This window comes from Suricata suricatta, chromosome 9 (genome assembly GCF_006229205.1).
Source record: "Suricata suricatta isolate VVHF042 chromosome 9, meerkat_22Aug2017_6uvM2_HiC, whole genome shotgun sequence".
Taxonomy (NCBI): Eukaryota; Metazoa; Chordata; class Mammalia; order Carnivora; family Herpestidae; genus Suricata; species Suricata suricatta.
In genome coordinates this window covers 101,550,494-101,567,112 of record NC_043708.1, presented here as the reverse complement: position 1 = coordinate 101,567,112, position 16,619 = coordinate 101,550,494, and the positions used below count along the sequence as shown (strand labels likewise).

Below are 16,619 nucleotides of genomic sequence, written 5' to 3'. Positions count from 1 at the left end.
GTGTATCCAGAGTCCACATAACTTTAACATTTTCCGTTTCAAAATAATTTCAAATTTAATAAAAGTTTTCAGACTAATAGAACTCCCATATATTCTTTATTCAGATACAGCAACTTTTAACATTTTGGCACCTCCTCTCTCCCTCCTTCCTTCCTCCCTCTCCACTTCTGCCTGCTCCTCTCCCTTCTTTCTCTTTCCTTTCTTTTCTTTCTTTCTTTTTTTTTTAATCTATCTTATTATTGCTTCCAAGCCATTTGAGAGTAAGTGGCAGACGTTATGCCTCTTAATTCCTTAATACTTGATTATGCATCTTCTAAGGGCTTGGCTATTCTCTTTCATATCTACAGTACAGGTTTCAAATTCAGGACATCTAACTCTGATATAATGTTTTTATACAATCTATAACCCTCATTCAGTTTTGTCAATTTTTTATAGCAAGAGCCAATGCAGATCATATATTACATTTAGTTGTCATCTCTCTTTAGTCCTCTTTAATGTGGAACGATGACTCAGTTTTACTTTGATTGTCATGACACCAGTATTTTTGAAGAATGCTAGCCTTAAAAAAATAGATACAATACAGTCTAAATACTTTTGTTAACTTTGTAGTATTCTGCTATGTAGACATTCTCAGTTTACTTAAGTTCCCCTATTATTTCTCACTGCTAAAAATAAATGTTTCGTGGACATATTTGTTGAATTTCCTCTCTGCATTATTTCTGCTGGGCATATTCCCAGAGGGGAAATACCAGGTCAAAGATTATGACTGATTTGTGTAATGGTTGAAACTAGATATTGAATCAGCCTGTGAGGTCACCAGCAGGTGCTTATTTCTGTATGGCTTTGTCAATATGCTTTCATTGTGTTTTTTGCGTGTTTTTGGTAGTTTAAGAGTTTTATAAAGATAGATTCATATTTTCACGGTGGGAAAATGTAAAGTGGTTGAAGTCTCATGTGTGTCTCCCTTAGTTCCAAACTTTATTCTCTCTGCAACTTTCCTCTCTTTCGTGTGTTTATGTTTCATTTTCATTTCATTACATTTTCAGTCACTGGATAACATGAAGTTTTGAGAGCAACACAGGCGGGTAAGGCAAATGTAACCATTCGCATTTTATAAATGTGAAAATGAGGCTCAGGAAGTTTACCTGGCCCAGCCTCGTCAGGACCAGAGGTAGAGAGCGCTTCCCCATAGCCCGGTGGTGTTGCCTCCCTTCCCCAAGAGGGAGGGGATTAGAGGTCTTTAGGGACCACAGAACTCCAATGCAAGGTTCTACTTCTTTGTCCATACTTTTAGAAGCTGGCTGGAAGGGGTCTATAAGAAAGTTTTCTGAGGGGTGTCTGCGTGGCTCGGTTGGTTGAGTGTCCAACTCTTGATTTTGGCTCAGGTCATGACCACAGGGTCATGGGATCCAGCTCCAAGTCATTCTTCAGCACGGAGCCTGCTTAAGATTCTCTCTGGTCTCCCTCTGTCCCTCTCTCCCACTCATGCTCTCTATTTCTCCCTAAAATTAAAAAAAGAAAAAAGAAAGAAATGTTTCTGAGAGCTCTGGAAGAGGAGTTGCCTGGAAAGCAGGCTGCTTTTAAGGGCAAGGCAGAGAGCATGGTTCCCCTCTACTTCTTGCTGGGGAAACCCACGTGGGGGTAAGGGCTGAGGACAGTGGTAGGAGTTCAGGTCTGAGGTACCCATCACCTCAGCTGCAGTAAAGCAGCCCAGGCTCTGACAGTGCAGGAGGGAGGTCGTAGGCGACCCTGAAGCTCCCAGGTCTTCCCACAGAGATAATGGCTGTGACTTTCATGTCTTTCTGGGAGATTGCCCCAGACCCTAAAACAGCCTTCAACAGCTGTACAGGGCAGAACTTTAATCTGCATGGGCTCCTACATATCTAGTCCAGAGAATGGAAAACTACAGCCCTATAGCTATTTCTGGTCAGCTACCTGTTTGAGTGGTCCTGGAACTAAGAACCGTTTTTACAGATGAGCAATTCAAACAGATTGACAGTGACAACACTGACTTTGGACCTAGTTAAGCAAAACATCCCCTCTCCACCAAAAAGTTCCATTCTTCTAATTGGAAGACCTGTATTATGAAAAACAAACAAAACAAAACTCACTTCTTACTATATTTTGAATTTCATCAACTAAAAATTTGTGGAAATGTTTGTTTGTTTGTTTTCTCTCTATACCTATATCATGTCCTTGATTTTGCTTCTTGGTCTGCAATGCATAGTATTTACTATCTTACTCTTTGTGGAAAAATGTGATGACTCCTGATCTTCAGTAGAGTTTACTATTTAAGCAGCAACACGTTAAAAAAGTGCATTATTATATGGTGGGGGACAAAATATAGACTGATCAAAGTGAAGGTGCCGTTATGGAAAGGGATGAAGAAGGGGTGAGCAGACGTCCACCTGCCGCCCTTCCCTGTCCTCACTCTTATAGTCCATGAAGAACCTCTAGGAAGACGGGTTTCAGAACTACTGTCTACCTAGGTTAATCCATTCCTCTTCAGAGAGTGCTAGGGTAGGGAGAAGGGAAAGGAGCTCTGGGTATTAGGGATTCAGTGTCTTCTCTACATCTGGTCCTGCACTAGGCACAGGGATTCATTATGTGTCTTGTGTAGGGCTCTTGCAGCCCTACGTGGTGATAGGTGTTTCTCCCATTTTACAAATGAGAAAGCCAGAGCTTAGTGAGTTCAGCTGACTTGCTATAGTAAGTGCCAGAGCTAGGATTTAAGCCCGTGACTGCTGACTCCTGGTCCAGTGCTCCCTCTGAGGTACCAAGATGCCTAGAATTCTTTCTTCTTTTAAAAAAAATTTAAATATTTATTCAAGAAAGAGAGACAGAGCATGAGCAGGGGAGTGGCAGAGAGAGAGGGAGACACAGAATCTGAAGCAGATTCCAAGCTCTGAGCTGTCATCATAGAGCCTGATGCGGGGCTTGAACTCATGAACTGTGAGATCATGACCTGAGCCAACATTGGAGGCTTAACGGTCCGAGCCACCCAGGCACCTTGCCCAGAATTTTCTTTTTGCCTGAGACCTTCAGGTCTTCTCCAGAGAACAGGAGGGAGGTTGATACAGTTATTTCATGCTCTTGGTGGACTATTAGAGGAAATCTGCTGAGAACCCAGCTGTCCTGCATTTGATGCACCTCCAGGCGAGCACTGCCTCCTTGCTCACCCCTAGCCCTTGGCAGCCAGCATGTAACTGTGAGGACTCAGAACCCTAATCTCAAATTCTGAGCTGCTGGCCCCTGCTGTCCTGGCCACAGGGCCTAGGAGGTGATGAAATATCCCTTTCTCCTTGGGGTAAGGTTAATTTGGCACCCTGGGAAAGGTCCCATAAGCTACAGAGGAGATGTCAGTGACAGTGTGGTTCTAGGAGGCAAAGAGTTCATACCAGTTTTTTGGAGGAGAGTCCCCCTTCTATCCTCTCTGTCCCCCCTTCCCAGCTGAGGGACAGGGCAAAGAAGAGAGTGGCAGTTGAGGGACTTCAGCAGGGGGACAGGCTCAGCATAGGAGGCTGACAGTGACTGTTCTGGTTGCTGGGGCCACCAGGCACAGGTTTGATTTTGACTCTGCTGCTCTGAGCTGTTGGACCTCCGGCAGCTTCGCTCTCATAGGCTCTGTGTCGTCATCAGAAGATGGACCCTGTCTCACAGAAGTGTTGAAATACCACATGTAGAATCTGAGTCTCTTCATGTTTTCTAGCCTTCTGGGGTCCCATTCTTCAATGTCCAAATAAGAATAACAAGCATTCCATTCCAGGGCAACAGGAAGTCCTGTTCCTAATCCAGCCTTTCTGACTGTCCCCAGGGAGCACTCACATCCTCCTCCATATCTCAGAGCCTTGGGCTCAGGGGCCCCTTCCTCTTTTGAGACAAGCCTGGGCTCCCTCTGTTTCCTCGTCTCAGGCACTGACTCCGGCCCACTTCTGAGTGCCTTCCCTCAACACTGAGATTGGTTGCAGGGTATTCTGAGGAGACCCCCTTTTCTTCACAAATAGCCACTTTAGCTCCTTATTATTATAACTTCTCCCTGAGTGGACCCTGGCCTTTTAATCCTGAATCAAAGACCCTTAAAGTTTTTCCCAAACAATAGCCATCTCTGACCTGCACTCACCCTACCTCAATGATGGAGTCTTCTCTCTCTCTTAGCACATGGTAAAAGCTCTGAGCAACTTTCAAAATACCACTTTCCCCATTCCTGCCCTAGATGTGAGGGGTGTAGCCTGGCATTTCAGAAGTGCCCAGTTAAATAGTCACAGATATGGACACCATTATGCTAAAAGCCTGGCAGTCAGTTGTTTTGAAGAGCTTGCTCATGGGGAGGAGCTGGGTTGAGCAACTTTTCTGTTACCTCATTTGATTGTTGGGACTCCTGATTGGGGCAAGCAGACAGGTGGAAGTCTCTGTCCCCATTTTACAGGTTAGGAAACAGAGGCATAGGATCCAGTCCCTACTGTTCGGAGCAGGGAGACCAGATCAAGTGGAGATAAGACTGTGTATCCACAAGAGTTTGTAAACACAGGTCCAACCAGCAATCCTGAAAATATTTCTTAGAGAAAGACATTTTGTAAAGCACCTTCAGAGCTAGCTAACTGCAGCATTTGTAGAGATTGAGGTCTTGAAATTCTTTCTGATGTCTCGCCCTGATTTGGGTTCCTTCCTGGAGTCTGCACATGTCTCTGAGAAGATGTTAGCTTTCTGATGGTCAGGAAGCACTGCCAGGTCCTGGCTAGGCTGACCTGGCTCCCCCCCCACCCCTTCAAGTTCCCCAGCTCCCAGTGCTGCCACCTTCACTACCTTCTAGGAAGGTCTGTAGCTGGACCATCTCTAATGGGGCACCTGAACTAGTCCTCTCTAGTACAGAGCCAAGAATGTATCCCTCAGACGTGAGGGGTCAAACCTGGGTAAAACTGACTACTACTGACTGCCCATGTGACCATGACCTTGGGCAAGTTGCATCACCTCTCTGAGCCTTGGTTCTCTCTTCTGTGAAGTGGAGAACATACTACCTACCTTATTAAGCCAGGATGTGAATGAAGATCTTTTTTGACTCTAGAGGACTGAATGAGATTAAGACTGAAACATGAAACACCATGGTTGTGATCCCAGCTGTATATCCAAATCACACAGGAGGTTTAAGATATACAAACAAATAAACAACATGCCTACGTGCCAGGAAAGTGAGGTTTATAAGGTCTTGGGTAGGGCTCTAGCATTTGTATTTTTTTAAGGTGTCTCAATTTGTGTAGAATATACAACTGGATCTAAGATCACTTCTTTGAAATATTACTTGAGACACATAGCAGGCTCTCAGAGATGTCGGTTAATACTTTTCTTCTCTTGATGGAACAAGTCTCTGTATTATCATAATCATTATTATAATCATAAAGTCCAGGAGGCTAGTGTCAGGAGACACTTAACTATTAGAGATGGGGAAATTGTTTTTAGCTAAGTATCACTGCTCCTAGTGGGCAGAGCTTTCTCAGCCCAGCCATCTCATAGGATACCAGCTAGCCAATGAATGAGTTGCTCTTGGGTCAATGGGGGCTACCCCTGCACAAGGACCAGCCCAGCTTCACTCTACCTATAAGGGCTCGTGAGGGGCATGGGGTAGGGTGGGGGGGGGTAAGAGAGTAGTTCTAGCAAGAAAGGAATGTTGAGTATGATAGACACCATGCACAAGCAGGGGTTGGGGGTGAAGGGTGAGGGGGACATCTCAGCAGGTGTCTGGTGTGAGCAAAGGCAAAGTGGTCAAATTAACATAGTCAGGATGGAGGATAGCCCTAATTATGCTGGCTTTAGAAGCTCTTTCTAAATAACAACTACTCCAAATAAGTCTAGAAAACCTTTGCCTAATGCTTTGAAGAACATGACCACGAACTGAGACTAGACCTTAAGCTATGTTAATAACTGCAGGTGCTCATTTAGTAATAGCTCTGTTGTACATTTTCTGTTTTCTCTGTGAGCTTGCCCAGTAGCCAGATATTAAGTGGCACTTGAGTGGTTACTTTTGTAAAGCTGTACTCTATGCCCACAGCTATATGGCTCTGATTTATCTGCCTTCCCGTTTTATTGCCACTTTAGTTTCTTCTGCACAGGGAAAGTGATTTAGGCCAATGTTGAAACCATGTCTTCCCTAGATTCTGTCAGGCACAGAGTCGGGAATAAGTGGCTGGCCAACTAAACTGAAGGATATGTCTGACGTAGACCCACTGCTTTGCCTACTCTCCTTGCCCAAACTTACCTCTCAGTACTTCCTAAACATCCTCCACCCTGGTTGCTGTGCCCCTCTGTCTGAGCCTTTTAGTTTGAAGAGTTCAAGTGAGTAGGGGAGGGGTGGAAAGAGGGAGAGAGAATCCCAAGCAGGCTCCATGCTGTCAGCACAAGCTGTGTCTCACGAACTGTGAAATCATGACCTGAGCCAAAAATCAAGAGTCTGACGCTCAACTGATTGAGCCACCGAAGTGCTTCTAAATGTTTTTAAAAGTTTTAACTCCAGGGGTACCTGAGAGGGTCAGTCGGTTCAGCGTCTGACTCTTAGTTTTGGCTCAGGTCATCAGGTTATGATCCCATGGTTTGTGAGATCGAGCACCAAGTTGCTGTCAGCATGGAGCCTGCTTGGGATTTTCTCTCTCTCTCTTTCTCTGCTCTTATCCTACCTGTGTGCATGCACTCTCCCTTTCTCTCTCAAAATGAATAAATAAACAAAAAAAAGTTATAATTCCAATTAGTTAACATACAGTGTTATATTAGTTTTAGGTGCACAATATAGTGATTCAGCACTTCCATCACCCAGTATTCATCACACCCTTTAGTCCCCATTATCTATTTAACTGATCCCTTCCCACCTTCCCCTCTGGCTACCATCATTTTGTCCTGTATAGTTAAGGATCAGTTTCTTGATCTCTCTCTCTCTCTCTCTCTCTCTCTCTCTCTCTGTCTCTCTCTCTCTCTTCCCCATCCTTGTTTCTTTGGTTTCTGAAATTCCACATACAACTGAAATTATATAGTATTTATTTTTCTCTGAATTATTCCACTTAGCATTGTACTCTCTAGCTACATCCATGTCATTGCAAATGGCAAAATTTAATTATTTTTTATGGCTGAATAATATTCCATTATATATAATTATAGTATAATATAATGTAATGTAATGTAATGTAATATAATATAATATAATTTAACACTTGGCTTCTGTATCTTGGCTATTGTAAATAATGCTGCTATAATATAGGAATGCATGTATCCCTTTGAACCAGTGTTTTTGTATTCTTTGAGTAAATACCCTGTAGTGTAACTTCAGGATCACAGAGTAGTTCTATATTTTTAACTTTTTGAGGAACCTCCATACTGTTTTCCACAATGGCAGGACCACTTTGCATTCCCACGAACAGTGCACGAAGGTTCCTTTTTCTCACATCCTTGCCAACACATGTTGTTTTTTGTGTCCAGGCTCCTTCAGAGTACCTTCTCTGTCATCTCCCTCTCTTCCCCTAGTTATCCTCAGTCCTCAAGTACGGTGAAAGTGCCTCCTATTCCTCTGCAGCCTTGCGAGGTCCTTCCCCCAGCCTCGTCTCTCTCTCCAGCTTTGAGGAGCCATAGCCCTTAGAGTCTGTGCCTCATATATAATTGCTTTCAAGTAGGCTTTTTGGAGGTTCATTCTGTGTCCCAAGCCAGACTGTGAATCCCTTGAGGACAGGGGCCGATGTTTATTTTACTTGGTGTTCCCGCCACCTCTAGCATGGGATAGGCCCACAGCCGGTACTCAGCAAACACCAGGGCTGGCACAACCATACTGGTGCTCAGCCAGTGCTGAGCCCCAAGGGCCTGAGTTTGTGTCTAGAAGCCCAGGGGAAAGCAGAAATGCAGCATCATTTTCCTCACAGCTCTGCTCACACGACCTTCTTTGTTTTCTTGCCTGGAGGGGGCGGAGCAGGGGAGCAGGCCAAGTGTGCAGGGCTGTGTGACATCCCAGCAGCTGTACAGAATGCTCACTTGTTCTCCCCCTTGTGTGTCAGAATTGCCCCACATCACAGCTTCTTCTTGCACTGGGATTAGCCTAGTGGCCTCTGTCCTACTCCTGCTTCTCTTGGAAGTGGCTGAGCATGATTCTGTAAATCCAAGTGGAGTATCCAGCTCTAAGGAGAGAAGGTGCCACAGCTTCCCCTTGTGTGCAGGTACCAATCTCAACTGAGGAGATGGAGAGAAGTCCTATTGCCGTGGAAGTTCCAGATCAGGCTTGTGGCTTTCTTGGGGCTCTCTGAGGATAAGAGGAGTAGAAAGCCTCATCGTGGCATCTGGGCATGGACGTGGAGTCAAGAATTTGATTCAAGTCCCACTTTGTCCACCAATATATTCTGTGGCCTTGGGCCAGGCTCTTTCCCTCTCAGGGCCATGCAGCATTTTGGTGGTACAACAGGGGTCTGAATGCAGGTCCTTTGCTCTTTCTACTATTCCACAGAAACACTACAGGTATTTGGTATCCACTAAGTCACCCATCCTTTCTCTTTGGGCTTATTTCTTTTAGTACCTGAGGTGCTCTTGGGAATAGGGACTTTCTTCCAAAGGTATGCTGTCAGGGATCTACTGCCAAACCACCATTCTCCCACATTTCCTTCCTATAGGTATTTCCCCTTAAGCCTCCGACTCCCTTGGGGCTACCTGATGGTCTGTCTCCTATGACAGCGACAGGGAGATCCTTCCCAGAGGAGGTGTGGGTAAAGTAGAGCTGCTTTGATAAAGCAAGCAATACCTTCCCATAGCTGGGTTCAATAACAGTTTGTTATATGAATGAATGAATGAGTGAATTCCAGTAAGAGACTGGGGAATTGACGATGCCATCACTGTAAGAGACCAGGCCACTCTTGGGAAGATACCCCTGTGAAATGGACCATCTCGGAGCAGCTCTTGCCCAGCTGTCAATGAAGAGCCTTATGAAATGAGTGTTTTTTCCTACAATCTCTGCTGTTTCTCTATGTTGAGGCATTTAATGAGAGTGCAATAAGAGAAAGTCTGGTGTGGAGTGAAGGGGTCCAGGCTTTGGTTCTGGAGCTGCATGTGCTTAGGCAAGACTTGCCCTACACGGCCTCAATTTCCCCATCTCTAATAGTTAAGTATCTCCCAGTGCTACCTTCCTGGACTTTATGATTATGTCAAGCATCCTTTCTGGGCCAGAGGCCACTTCCTCATTTAGGGCAGGAGTCACTCACCTGGAGCTGTGGCCTGTGGCACAGGAAAGCATCTAGTGTCATTGGGGTTGCTGCTGAGATTAGACAGGGCCATTTGATACCAAGTCCATGCCCTGGGCCTGTTTTAGCAACATGGCTAGTAAATATTGACTCTGTGGCACAAAAATGGAAAGCAGAGATGACTATGTTAACTCACTCAGAGGGTAGAAGTTCACCAAGCCCTGATAAGACGAGGTCGTTATGCAATGTGGACATGTGTCACTAACAAATAAGTTGTTTAGGGGTGGGGAGAATGGGAAAGAGGACAAGGAAGTCTTCACTGCTTTGCTGTGGGCCCTGGCTGGCCTGCATTGTCATCTGTTAGCTTTTAAACCAGAACGGGTACTTACTTAGCTCCCTGAGGCATATAGAGAAAAAAATGCAAGGAAGTACACCAAAACATTCACCATGACATTCTCTACAGAATCACTAAGTTGGATTTTTCAAAAACTTTTCCTATTTGCCTATTTGGGTCTGCAATGTTCCCCTATTACTTTTAGAAGTAATTAATTAGATTAATTAGAAAAGGGCAATGTGTTAGGAATAAAATATTTTCCTTTGAAGAGTCCGGAGGAAATTTCAGAATCTCCCAAGTACCTCAGACCCTTGCGTTTGGCCTTCTGGACATTGTGTAGTAACATGGCCATCAAAAGAGAGGTCCATATGCGAGAGACTGCTCTTTTGAATAAACCCTGATTATGTTTGTTTACTTATTGATTTGTGCCCATGAAAGCAGAATGTAGTGGGAAAAATTCCACTCATTTGAGGTTTCGGGATTTTTTTCCCCTAAGTAAACAAACACTTACTGCTTTGAGTACTTTCTGTTTGCCAGCTCTGTACACCACAGTGGCCTGGGCCCGGCTTGGCCCAGACCTGAGACTAGGACACTCTAATAAGTGGGTACATGGGAGCTGAAGGTGGCAGGAGCCAGGTTTGGAAAGACCAGGACTTAGAATGGGCGTGGCAGTGCGATTATAATAACTCCTGCTAATTAAGCGCCAACGGTATCCCAGGAGCCTTCCTTATATTATCACTAATGCTTACAAAACCATGTGATAGGCATTAGCTACCTTTTAGGGATGAGGAAACCAGAGCCAGGAGAGTCATCTTTCCAAAGCTCCAGAGCTAGTCAGCAGCAGGTCTGGATTCAAACCCATGTCTGCCCGGCTGCAGAGCATTTGGTCTTCCTACCAAGCCAGGCTGCCTCTCAAGATTGGGTTTTTACACTAGAGAATATAAAAAGTTCCAAAGGGAGCCTGAGCTAACAAACAAGGTGTATGCAGGCTCCATCCAGGACTGAGGGTCTTTGGAGGAAGAGGCACCCCAAGTATAAAATGTGGGCAAGTAACTGCAGCCCTCATCCCAGGACTGCGTGTGTCTGTCCTCCTCAGCCCTGGGGTGACCCAAAGGGGCCAGTAGGGCCATGAGAACCATGAGATAGGTAGGCCTCCTGTGAGGTCACTTCTGGCCAGTCTAGAGGGCCTTTTATTTGCTGACTGCTTGTGAGCTGTTGGGGGTGGGGGTAGGGATGGGTATTTGTTGAGGAGAAAAGAGATCGAGCTTAAGGTTGTAGCATCAAGGCCTACGGGTGAGGAGATACTGATCTATGGGTCTACTTTATGCCTGGTGAATTAGACAATCATTGAAGGACTCTTAATGTTGTTTGGCTTCTTAGCTGGATTAGTAGAACTAATTTCTGAGTCTGAGGCAGCGATTACCTCTTTGGGCTCCTAGATCCAGTCCCAAGGGCTGGCCAGAAGCCTCACTTCCTCATCCACCTTCCCTGGAAATCTGTCTGCCTGTAAACTGTAACTGGAAAATGCTCTGTCCTCCCTCTCACCCAAGAAGGCTTGCTTTCCGAGAATGAATGTCTCGGAGTTGGACTTCATCACTTAAAGTTGGTTTCCACTTACTTTATTTTCTTAGGAAAAGAGATGTGTGTTTTGGGGGATGGGGCTGAACTGTGGTCTGTGGTGTTTTAAAAAAACTATTTTTTTTTTTTTTTTGTCCAAGCAGCCAAGTTACTTGAAGCCCAGCAGTACCCATTATGGAAAATAGCTTATCTTGTGGTTCTCCAGAGTTGTGGCTAGAATATTTTTGGTTTCCTGACGAAGCCATATAGAACTCTAATGGAGAAGGCTTCAAAGTTGCCAAAATTGAAGGGAGCTGGGGTATTTGTGCTTTCCTCCTTCTGGCCCAGGAGTTTGTTCCTCTGAGGAATACCAATGTATAGTGTCTGCTTTTGACATAATAATGATAATTATAGAAGTCAGTTCACCAAACACACTCACATACATGATCTCATTAGGTTCTTGTGGCTATGTTTCTAGATCTGTAGGAGTAATTAACCCCCTTTGATAGCAACCTGAGGCTTGGAGATGTTTATTTTTTAATTTTTAAAATTAAAAAAAATTTTAATTTTGAGAGAGAGACAGAGCATGCATTGGGGGGAGCATAGAGAGGAGACACAGCATCTGAAGCAGGCTCCAGGCTTTGAGCTGTTTGCATAGAGCCCAATGCGGGGCTCAAACACACAGACCACGAGATCCTGACCTGAGCCAAAGTCAGACACTTAGCCAACTGAGCCACCCAGGTGTCCCTGAGGCTTGGAGATGTTAAGTGACTTTGTCACACAGCTAGGAAGAGGCAGTGTCAAGGTTTTCTGACTCCAGGCTAGGAAGAATCGGGAAGTTTGCACCCAGTTTAAGACTTGGACCTGCTATTGTCTTGAAATGCAGGTTCACTGTAACAGTCTGAGGCCCAGCAGAGCCAACCTCTATAGGCTTTGAAGTACAGTTTGGGGCTTTGCTTCTATGCTTCTGTGGCTGCTGTCTCTATTTGGTCTTTACAGTTGCCCTATGAGGCAGCAGAGAAGGTAGATGCTGTTGTCCCATTTTACAGATGAGAAAACCAACATTTCAAGAGGTTGGGTGACTCACTCAATGTTATTTGCTTGTTATTCACAAAACAAGTATGTGTTGGGTGTCTGTTGGAGGTACATAGGGGTCTGGGGTCATACCTAGTGACTGGGGAAGGAGGGACTAAGAAGAGGGAACACAAAAGATGCTCAACAACTCTCTGCCCTTGAGGACAGCCTTCAGGTTGTGACTCTTTGTATCCACCACAACGAGAACAAGGTGGGCTCAGGCCAATGTTCTAGACTAACGTCATCATTTATGTAAATGATAATGATGATAATTTTACCATTTCTTGTGCTCCTGTTATATAGCAGACCATAGGCTGGGCATTTTACACGTGCTATTTCTAATTGTCATAGTTAGTGGGCATTTAGCCCACTTTAGAGATGAGAAAACAGGCTCAGGAGGTCAGTCACTCATATCCCAAGTTACTCTGGGATTAAAACATAGGTCTCTTTGAGGCACCCGGCTGGCTCAGTCAGAATACCATGTGACTCTTGGTCTTGGAGTCATGAGTTTGAGCCCCACGTTGGGTGTAGGGATTACAAAAAATATATATAAATAAGATTAGAAAAAAATGAATCTAAGTCTGTTTGACTCCAAAGCCAGAACACTTTCCACTTGAACTATACTGCCTGTCTCTGATGATGGACTCTGAGAAACTCACTGGACAGAGATGGTACCAGTTACTTTGTGAGGCTCATGGACAAAGGTAGTCAAGTGTGAATGAGGATGGATGGACAGGACCACAGCTCTGGACAGAGAACCCAAGAGGTAGTGAGCCCTGCACTCTGATGGGAGAGCAGGGCGGGCTCCTGTTCATGGCCCCTGTATCCAGCTACCCTAAAGTCCGCGGGAGCCAGAGGCTGCTTTGTCTTTGACACTGTTGCACAAACGTGAGTGACATCATCTCCCAGAGCTCCTGAAACTCCCCACCCTGCTCCCCCACCCCCTGCCCTGCTGTATTAGTTTCCTCAGGCTGCCATACCAATTACCCCAAACTAGGTGCTTTAAAACAACAGATATTTATTCTGTCACAGTTGTGGAGACCAGAAGTCCAAGATCAAGGTGTTGGCAGGGTTCTTCCTTCAGGAGGCTCTGAGGGAGAATGGCTTCCATCCCCCTCCCCTTCCCCTACTAACTTCTGGCAGCTGTTGGTAATCCTTGGCATTCCTTGGCTTGTGGATGCATCGCTCCCATATCTGCCTCTGTCTTCACATTGCCTTCTCCCCATATGTCTCCATGTGTCCTCCTCTTCTGTCTGATCTCCCTCTGCTTCATTCTTTTAAGGACCCCTGTCATTGGATTTAGGACTCACCCTGGTAATCCAGGGTGATCTTTAAGATCCTTAAATTAGTCATATCCTCAAAGACTTTTTTCAAATAAGGTCACATTTATCTCTTTTGGAGGTTAGAACATAGACATATCTTTTTAGGGACCATTATTAAGTCTGCCCTACCTGCCACTCCTTTTTCCTCTTGGAGCTGTCTGAGACCTTTGGGGTCAGTGCTCTCATGTGCAGCTGCCTCTCCTCTGCAGGCAGCCTCTTGGACCATATGTTCAAGTGCGTCTTGGCCCCCCCATAGACTGGCAATGGGAGGCTTTTGTGTAAAGAGCTCAGAGAGCCCTGGTGTTAGCTGCTTTTGAACTTCAGAGCAGTAACTCCCACCTGGAACATGCTGTCCTTGTTGTGGATGGCATAGGCAAGAGAGGGAGTATCCTTGGCATGGCAGGGTCCCCTGGGTCAGCCACACTATTTATTTTCTGCCTGACTGCAGCTTGCACAGGTCCTTGCCCATGAGGTACCCTCTCCTGCTGCCTCTCCCTGTCTGACCACGCTGCAAAGATCTGCTCTCCTCCTCTGGCTGGATCTTCTTATACTTTCTGGGCACTTCTTTTTAGGATTATTTTTTACTCCATGCCTTTCACTTATCTAGTAATTTCTCTGTTCTCCCTCAATGGTGCCAAGTCTTGTGGGTTTTTTTAAACTTTAAAAAAATATTTATTTATTTTTGAGAGACAGAGTGAGACAGAGAGGCTCCAGGCTCTGAGCTCTCAGTACAGAGCCTGATGCAGGGCTGGAACCTATAACCTGTGAGATCATGACCTGAGCCGAAGTCGGACGCCTAATGACTGAGCCACCCAGGTGCCCCAAGTCTTGTTTTTATATAATGGCATTAAGTTTTCCAAGGGATCAGGTCTATTTTTCATTTTTTAAAAGTGCTTATTTAGTTTTGGTGGGGAGGAGGTAGTGGAGGAGGGGCAGAGAGAGTAGGAGACAGAAGATCTGAAGCAGGCTCTGTGCTGACAGCAGAGAGCCTGATGCAGGGGCTTGAACCCACAAACTGTGAGATCATGACCTGAGCAAAGTCAGGCACTCAGGTGACTGAGCCACCCAGACATCCCTATGTTTTCATTTAGATGTAAGCTCACTTGTAGTGCTTTGTGTGTGGTCTTCGATACATAGCTATTGATGGCCCGTCAACTATTCACTGGCATAGGAAAGTGTGGCCTCTGGGTCTCATCCAGGATTTCAGGTCTCCTTCAGAGATCTGAGGGCTGTTTGGAGAAATGAAAATCCAGGAAGTGGGTGATGTGTTCCTAAATTATCAGTCCTCATTTCTTTCTCTGGAAAATGAGTGTTGGGCTGTTCAATGCTCTGGAAGGTTGCCTTCAGGTTGAATGTTGATGTCCCAACAGCCTCAGATCTGATAATAGCAGGGCCTGGACCAACATGAAAGATCTCCCTGTGCCTGAGGTAGGTCAGAGATATCCACTCCTCCACCTCTTTCCCCAGCACTCCTGACCCCTCAGGTGGTACTCCTAAAACACCAAACTGCGGGCAGAACCATGTTTTTCTCTGTAAGGAGTCTTTAAGATACCCCCACTTCTCTAGGGTTAGGTTCTCTGGGACAGGGAGAGGCCATCCTGGAGCCCAATTTTGAGGAAAGCAAGGTGAATAAACATTTGACTCATGTGAGCACAACCTCATGAGGACTCTGAGCATCCCAGCCCGGAATCCTACCTGGAAGGTGTTTCTTTCTGGCAAAGCTGCCAGCCACACCCAAAGAAGGTCGGGATTTACTAAGTGAAATGACTAATTAGTTTGAAGCAGGCGATTTCTATCTGCTCACCGTGGCATCATGGTTTATTCATGTGAGGCTGGAACACTTACAGGGACAGGGCCCGTGTCTCCTGTGGTTTCCATGTGACGTGCAGCCAGCTGTAGTTTTCCAGAACGGATCATTTCTTAGCTCTAGCCTGCTTTCCCAGTCGCTGCCTGGAGGCCTGTCACTGGTCACTTGGTAGCCCCCTCCTTCCTGGTTCTGCAGGCAGTTTAGGAGGAATGTATTCTTATCGGGGTCTCAGTTCCTTCTCTGGCAATGTATGGGTTGTGCTAGATTGTGTTTCAATGCCTTGCACCCCTTAGGTTCTTTGCTTTTAAATTCTTGCCCCTTCCTAAAGCGAACCCTTCTATTTTCTTAACGTATTTGCCTTCACAGGGCTGCTGCAAGGTAATCAGAGACATCTCAGCTGCTTGGGAGCTTTGCGCCTGGCTTCACTTTTCTGCCAAATACTTAATCTCAAAGGCATCTAGTATAGTTTAAGCTGCTAGTGTCTGGTCTTTTAAGATTGCACAGGTTCACTTCATGTCTTCCAACTTGCAGCTCCTAGCCTAAAATCTTAGTCACAAAAAATAAGGTCTCTTGGGGCGCCTGGGTGGCTCAGTCGGTTAAGCCTCCGACTTCAGCTCAGGTCAGATCTCACAGTTCGTGGGTTCGAGCCCCGCGTCGGGCTCTGTGCTGACAGTTAGCTCGGAGCCTGGAGCCTGCTTCCAGTTCCGTGTCTCCTTCTCTCTCTGCCCCTCCTCCTCTCATGTTCTGTCTCTCTCTCTCTCAAAAATAAATAAAATATTAAAAAAAAAAATCTGGTCTCAGCCCCCAGGTAGAGTTAAGGCTTACTCCACCTCCATATTCCCTTGGAGTGAGGGAGCTGGACCTGTCTCACTTTACAGGACATTTGCCATGTTACTGTGACTGCCTCTCACACTGGGGCTGTGGAATGAGAGGCTCCTTAATGATTTGGTTGCCACCTTGTGGATCAGCTAGGGGTGGGGACGGCAGGGGCCTCAGGCCTCCAGGGACTAGACTGTTAGGGACTGTGCATGGTTTTGCTTCTGTGTTGTTCTTTTTTGTCTGTTTGACATTATGATAACCCCGAAGATATAATTTATATCCCATTTCCCCTAATTACATCATAGTATAAACATTTTTTTCTGTCATTCCCTCAGTAAATATATTTGTTGGCCATGTGACATTTCAGATATAATTTCTAACATGATCATGTTGAACTTTTATAGTTGAAAAAGAAAACTAATTAATTAAGAAAAAAATCAAATAGTGCATTGGAAATTTCCTGCCCCATCCTCTTGAACCTCTCTAGCACCTCCTTAGAGGTGACCATTGTT

General features: G+C 45.4%; 1 protein-coding gene across 6 annotated transcripts in view; it reads left to right on the top strand.

The window, feature by feature from the left end:
* Nucleotides 1–16,619, top strand: part of DAPK2 (death associated protein kinase 2) — a 116,277-nt gene that overhangs the window by 14,606 nt on the left and 85,052 nt on the right. The gene's annotated exons all lie outside the window — the stretch shown is intronic.